An 8,028-nucleotide genomic window follows, 5' to 3' on the forward strand; every position below is an offset into this window, starting at 1 on the left:
ACCGCTGGAACAGTGTCGGGTAACTGAGAATTCACTCCGGCCTGGACCCAGATTGAAGACGCTGAGGGGATTAAAAATTCTGCTGCTCTTAGAAATACATTTCTGAAGTGAAACTGCAAAACGAATGCACCAAAAGGTTTGATTTTCTAAAAAAAGGACACTGTTTCAATTTAACTTTTCTCTTTTTCGCTGACCAACAACAAAACGAGCAGTAGTCATCCACAGACCGGTTGTACCACATAATTTGGTCACTGTCCCCATCTGGCAACACATCCTCTCGGCAGGTAGACGGGCAGCTAAACATGCCTCCCTACGGTATGCCGATGCTCCTAATGATGGTGCTACTGCCATTACGTCTGTACCACCACCTCCACAACTGCGTCTGAAACAAAGGCCTCCATTCGCTCAAGTTAAATTGAATGGCGGGCTCATATAACTCCTGATTATCCAGAGATGAATTTAATGATTTGTCGTTTTAGAGTTCAGAGAACATTTAAACTGGCTGCGGCTTGCTATCACTTTCAAATTACGTATCGCAGGGTTTTAACCAGCACCTTGGTTTCAGGCTTCAAATCAAAGCACTTCTCTTAATTTTGGGTTAATGCGAGTTAATTGGTTTGTGCTGCTGGAGCACAACATGCAGGAAGACTATAATGATGGTGTCAAATTCAGAGAGATCTCCCTCCGAACATTTTCAGTGGTTGATGACCAACCAGTGTCATGTACAGAGGCACAAACAAGTTTCACTTCTTTTAACTTTGAGTAAAAAGGGTGAGAGTGATGGTCCTCGCTCACAAATCTGCTAGGTGTGTCGAAATATTCTCACTCTTTTGGACCACCCGATTCACGATAAAGGAAACCGGTTTCTTTTTACCACAGTATGCATGTTGGTGGATGAATCGACAGGTGGATCATGCTGTTGAGTAATCGAATGGCAGCTTTAACTAAATAACGTGAGCAGAACAGGGCTTTTCAGTCGCCATCGAGCACAGGTAGAAGTCTGATCATAAAATCTGCAACTTTTGTAAGTATTGTGATCTCAGCATGGACCAGAATAATTGTGGTAATGGTCAAGTGGTGCTAATGCAGCCTGCACAGATTCATGAGTATGAAATTTTTGAATGGAGCCAATCTGATTAACTGGAATGTAGTTCCTGGAAAAGCATGTTAATCAACTTTTTCTCCTCACAGTATCACATTGATGACAAAGATTTATTCATGTGGAACTTTTCCAAAACAAAGTGCTTTCAGATAAGCCTTAAAACACAAAATATGCAAGAGCAATGAAGATAAATGCAGCACAAGTTCATGACCAAAACCAGACTTCTTTTTCACACAGTGCCCAAAATTTCTTTTGGTATTTAAGAGTTGAAGTGGCAGAAGAGACACAAGAAAAGACAGTGAATAGGGGGGAGGCTCCACTCCCAGAGACGAGGAAGGCCAGTACGATTGTTTGTCTTTCTGCTTTGCTGAGGAGCTCGCAATCGCCTCCTGTTACAAGGGCAAATTAATTTATTTTTTTACAGCCTCTATAAATACATGTGGCTAAACACAGCATGTCATTATGTAATCCAAAACACAACCGCATTAAACACATGAAAGCAGGATACACTAACCCTAACCAAAACTTGCCCTAGCTATTGCAGTGCCACATGTTTTTATTTCCTGAATGTGCACACGCGCCACAGAAACACAAAAAACCTGGTCAGAGAACAATGCAGCAGAGTTTAAGGTATTTATTTATCTTGAAAGTCTCTCTCAGATCTGTTGGAGATCTGTGAGAGTGAAACCGTGTAAGAATCGTGCATTGACTGAGTATTAGCTGCTAAAAGCTCATAAATGTCAAGGCCAGTTTCCTATTTATGAGTGCCTATATGCACTTGATGACGTCAGCATGATTCTGGGAAAGTGCTGATTGTTTGCTTTCATTACATGCTTTGCTACATGTAAGCACCCGTCAGAGCACTTTGTTTGTAACCCGTTTAGTTGGAAGTACTCATTAGTAAGTAATTCTTTTGAAACTATTGTAATTTGTGCCACTGAATCAACTTTTCCCCCTGTTTATAGATTAATTTGCTGCTTGTTTTAGCACCAAGAGTAGAGGTGGGTGTAGTCAGTTATAATGCTTGTTTCAGTTTGCCGGTCCAAATTCCAGATTGTCCACAGGGAAATCCATTTAACCACTGTTTTATGGTGGAAATTGCAGCGTTGATTGCTCCGGAGAGTTGAGGAGAGCAGATGGCAGTATATAGTTTACTCTGTGTGTTTTGGCACTTGAGGGTTAGAGAAGGGAGGGCATCTGTGAAGCTGGCCTGCTTGGAAGAAAACTGAGCCGTGCCCCCAAAAAGATAAGGGTCCCGTCTCGACCCCATTAGTGGTGGAAAGGATGTAATCGCTAAGAAAAGGGCTGCTGGTGTACAACTGTAAGAGGCAAGCAATTGTAACCTCCAGTGAGCTACGTAACCTAATAATCAGTCTGCTGCATAATTCTTCTTCTTTTCCTGCCTTTATCAAACCCCCCCCCCACTCTCTGTGGAAGAGCTTCCAGTAATTCTGTGCCATGTGTTTATTTTGGGTATAAAGCTTTTGCAGTGCCCTATTTTCAGACCGGAGTCCAAAATTTAGGCACCGTTTGGGTCCACAAACGTAAATTTGAAGAAGCAAGCCCACTAAAGTAACTAAATGTTAATTTTTTTGGAGAATAAAATAAAATTATAGTTATATTCAAGAAGCCGTGCCTTGAAACAACAGGCTATCCTGCATTTATCCTGCATCATTTTGATTATTAAACTGAAAATCCTTTAGTGACTGTGTTTGCAGAACCTTCAATATAGACTGTACACAAAAGATGAATGCATACACTGAGCCTTGTTTTGGAAATGAACGATGAACGAGACCATTACCTCATCAGGAAAACACTTCCTGATGTAAATAAAATCTTTAGGGTCTTTTACTTACAGATGTTTGTGCAATCAGATTTCAGTCTGTGATCAACAGAGACTCCCCCTGGTGGCCATTATGAATACTGCATGTGAAATATGGCTTTGAGTCTGCATCCAACTTTTTTTTTCTTGTGTTTTTTTGCCCTACTTACATTTACTTTTAAAAAAAAAAAAAGTTTTTCTTTATTCTTTTTTTGCCCAGATAAAAAGATGAGATCTTTTTTATATTTTTATGTATCACTTTTTTCATTATTTTAGTGTTAAATTTAATACAGAACTGATGTGTCGGTGCAAACAAAATTGAAATCTTGGAAATTTCTTTAATGTGGTGCGCTCCTTTGTTTTAAAAGTAGGAAACACTCAGGAGGCTGACATCTGCCCTGAAAATAGTGATGAATCATATGAAGTTTTTCTTCTAAGTAAATTTAAAATAAATAACAGCAGGAAATTAACTTTTTTTTTTTTGGGATTTACACAGCAATGCTATTGGCTAAATAAAATAAAAATATTGAAGAAGAGAGACCGCTGGTATGAGCTGGACTACAAAAGCACCGATGCCTGGAAAGAAGGCAGACTACACAAATCCACAAGAGGCCCACAGAGAGAATAGATGAGAGCAGCTAAGAGAGGATAAGAGAGATGTTATCAACTTAATGCAAAAAATAAATAAATATGAAGCCAAAGCTTTCTGGAATCCAGTCTTGAAAAACAAGTCAGTTTTTAGTGTGTAGTTTGGAATTTAGACACCTTTTTAACCCATCTGCACCACCTACCACAGAGCATCAAAACACAGCATGCAGACAAGAGAAGAAGAGGAGGTAGCATCTTTGTTGTGTGCTTATATCTGAAGTTGGTTAAATGCCAATCTTTGCAAAAAACATCCTTTTGTTTGTCCTCTGCCTGAGGGTATAGCATGCAGAGGAAGCCCACCGATGCACAAGCTGAGTAACTCACTTTCATCTTCTCTGCTGTATCTTTGTTGTCTCGTGTTTTGATATGTGTCTGTAGAAGTCAGATAAGACCGTACCTGCCAGTGAAATGAGACAGAGTCTGTTTATTGTTTAGCCTCAGATAATATCTGCTCACTTATTGAACACTGGTTCTATTCAGGCAGCCTGTCTTGTCATATTAATCTCACACCGTGCGTTCTTCTCAGTGGAGAGTCAACAATATCTCCAAAGTTTGGATCTATGCTTCGGCCTGGAAGGATCACTGTTCTATTTTTTCCCCATTCACACGGACCTCTGCAATGAGATGGCAGGTCTGGTTCGACCGAAGTGGTCAGTGACCACACAGGTTTACTCATTCCGCCAGATGTAATTTTCATGTTCAGCAGCTGCAGAAGGGGGGGGGGGAAATCCCTTTTTTATAAGTGTCTGCTTCTCTTATCTGCTGGTGAGAAGAGTCGAGTCTGGAGAGAGTGTGGTGTAACCTGCCAAAGCAAACCCGCAGAAACCCGATCAGTGTCCCACTGCCGTCGCTCTGGGGATCAACTCGCAGTTCATTGAAATTCCTCTGATACACCTGGCTCGCCGCTCACTGTTAAGTCTGATTACTCTTTGGTTCAAAATGAGAGACTCTCAGGCCTGAGCGCTAAACCCTGACAGACTAAACTGACGTCACCTGCAAGTGATTGAGTGCAAGAGTGTTTAACGTCACGATGTAAGGTAATTCCCTCGGGCAAAGTCTGGAGAAATGCAGACTTACGGAGAGTGGGCAGAAAGGGCTCAGAATGTCTGTGAAGGAGCCCTTGCGCGATTGACGATTTGACAGCGGGACAGCCGTAAGCCCCTGTGGTCTTAGCAGAACAGAACTATAAAGTCTGCGAGTGTGAAGTCTGGGATTGGGCAGCACACTCATTGCTACTGTGGTGCTTAATTTTCATATTGAAAAACTAAACTTCTGCTTTTTTCTTTTTTGTTGAACTCTTATTTCTTTATTGTAGCTTTTCCTCTCCAGACAATTATTCCCAGCTGACAGAATCCTGTCACAGTCCTGTTGCTCTTAGTGTTGGTTATTGAACTGTCACGGTTTATTCAGCTGCTTCACTTAGACATGGGGGGGGTCTTTATCAGATAAGGGGGGTAGACACATGCAAAATGTGATTTCTTACCCTGTTGGAGCATAACTGGGCCTGTAACAAAGTTTTTATGAGAGCTCATAAACATGAAAAAGGTGACGAGGGAAATAGCAGTGAAGTAAGTATCCAGAAAGCTGCATCTGAATGATTTAATAAAGCAGAAGTGAGATGTATTGCAAGCAAAATGTGGTAGTGATGCGTCTCAGGTATTAAAGGCATGTGTAATGAGAATTTGACCTTATGAGTATGTGTCTAAAAATGACTATAAAACTGAGAGATGGTATCGCTGTGGTTGCAATACAGGGTATTTGATACAGAAATGTAACACAGCGCATGTTAAAGGAAACAAAAGTAAAGATTTGTATAATGCATGCATTTAAAGTAATATAAGCAAGTGTGTACAGTTGAGGGTAGTGGGGAAGTTATGTTGTTTACTTGACCGCAGTGATAGTCAAATAATGGTTGTCAGACTGATGGGAGCTTGTTAGAAAAGCTTAGTCTTATTGGAGCGGTACTGTACATCATTTGCTTATGTTTTTATTTAAAGATCAGCAACATCTCATCTAATTGTTGCACATCTGTTGAATTAAGCCCATTATTCTTCCAAATTCCCAAATGGCTCGTGTCACACGTCACCTGCCTCTAGCTCATGCTTACACCTCTTTTACAAGCAGAGTAAATTAGTCAAAACAGCCTGTAATTGTCTTGGTTTACAAAGAGAGGAGAGAAACGCACAAAGGCCTACAGAAAACACACGTTCATCTTAAATGGCACCAAATGGTTTAGGCGTTTGTTTCTGAAGTGACGTCATTGCCTGTCGTGCCTCACAACAAGACATCTTGGTTCATTTTTTAAAAACATTGATGCCGACAGACGCATCCCTCTAAAGCCTCTTATTTCGCCACTCCATTATTTTCACCGTTTGTGAATGTGAACTCTGAGGGTATCGCCTCACTTTTTATTTTGATTATAAATAATTTTTTTGGTGTATCCGCCAGCCAGCTTCCCATCTCTTTCACCTGGAATGGTCCATCTCTCAACAGGAGTCGTCATGAATAGAAATGAAAATGGGGAATGGTATTGCATGGAGAACAGGTTTGCAGATGTAGGCTTTAAATAGAAGTGTTTTCTCTGTGTTCCACTCATTGTTTTTCTTCCTAAGCCATGTCAATCACAGCTACCAGAGTCCCAGAGGCCCCCGTCCTGCTGTGCTGCGCGGTAGGTAGGTAGATGGTACTACGTTTGCTGTTTGTTGGGGGAAAAGCTGCTCCTATAGGCTGTAACTTGTGAATTCCACCCATGAATTCAACCACGGAGGTTGGCAAGCAATGAGTCACGAATGACAGCTGAAGACCGATTAATAACAGGCACGTCATTAGTCTTTCACTGAACGCTTTTCATTGCCATTTATTATAGATTTGATGTGTTTTGAGGGGTTATTGCACTCCCAAATCAACCTGTGTCATTCTAGCGATGAGCTAAAGCTGACAAAAAACATGAAACATGACGCAGCAGAAGCCTGAAGGTAGGGCCAGTAATGCTCTGCACTACTTCAGAACCTAAACAGGATATTTCTATTGTTAGCCTACCTGTTGTCATAACAAAATATCAAGTTACAGTCTACCTGAGTATTGCTGCTGACCCATAATCCTTTTACGGTCCAGCAGGCTAACATCACGAAGCAGTAATCCTCTCAAACTCGCTTCTTGAACGTGTCAATGAGTTCACATAAATGGCCTCCATAGTCACCAGATCTCAATCAAACACCTTGGCATGCGGTTGAACCGGAGCATGCAACTGAGAAGTTTGCAGCAGCTGTGTGATGCTTTGTGTCAATATGGACTAAAATCTTTGAGGAATGATTTCAGCACATTGTTCAATCTGTGCTGTGAAGATTTAAGGCAAGTCTGAAGGTAAAACTAGCAAACTTAAAAAAAAAAAGGTCTGAGTGTATATACAGTCTGACAACATGTAGGGTTCTCATGATGTAGACAGGCCCAATTCTTCCATCTTGGACTATAGCTGGTGAAGATGTTCCCATAAGCCTCTACAGCCTGAACGAGCTTCTGCATAGCCGTGTCAGCTTTCCCCCTGCTTCTGGTTCTTTTTAGCATGGCTCCTCAGCTTGCAGTAGACCTCCAGAGCAAGAACATCCAGAATCTTGGACTGATGCAGTCCAAGATTTTAAAGCTGGAAGGCCCAGAGCCTGAGCTAAACTTTTAAAAATAATAGTGGTACGATTTTTCAGTACTAAATTAGTCATGTTGTGGATCATATGGATGGAAAAATGGAAGTACATTTCATAAATATACTTTGGCAGGCATCAATATAACAAGATCCCCTGCCTGTCCAAGTAAGCCGTATATCTGGGAAACTAACTGTTCAGCGTAAATCATCTGTGCTTTTGCATTTCATCAACAAACATTGAAGAATGTGAAATTGCTCAATATGGATGGAATTGCGTTCGGTATTGATATAGCTACACACACAGCCAATAATCCATAGAAACGCCATATCTGTGAATGCTTAAATTTTGTCTTGTGATAATTTCCCAACACAGTAAAGGGCGCGCTAATAACAACAAACAAAACGAGGGGAACAAAATGAGTTGAAACAGATGGATACAGTTGTATGGTACACTGGGACCTCACAATGGGTCCCAGGGTTGTTTACCAGATGGTAGCCTTGTGTAGACTACTGTGCATGTGAGTGTGAGATATTGTGTGTCTGATGGTGTTTCAGCAAAAATGATTCCATGAAGAAAAATATGAGCCTTTTTATTTATTTATTTATTTTGAAAAGCAGCCAGACGTGGTGAAAAATGCAGAATGATCCGGAGCTAACAAGACAAAGAAGGCAATTTATTTTCTGTAAAGCAGCCTAATCCCACTGCTAAATTTGATTTTTAAGAGACAGCAAGATGCTCTGTCTAAAATAATTGAATTGTGACCTGCTCTGAAGCTGCAGGGTGCGCTGGTTGCCAGAGGTACTTGTTATTTTTTTTTT

The sequence above is a fragment of the Pundamilia nyererei genome, unplaced genomic scaffold (assembly GCF_000239375.1).
Source record: "Pundamilia nyererei isolate P.nyererei 1_Seehausen unplaced genomic scaffold, PunNye1.0 scaffold00104, whole genome shotgun sequence".
NCBI classification, from domain to species: Eukaryota; Metazoa; Chordata; class Actinopteri; order Cichliformes; family Cichlidae; genus Pundamilia; species Pundamilia nyererei.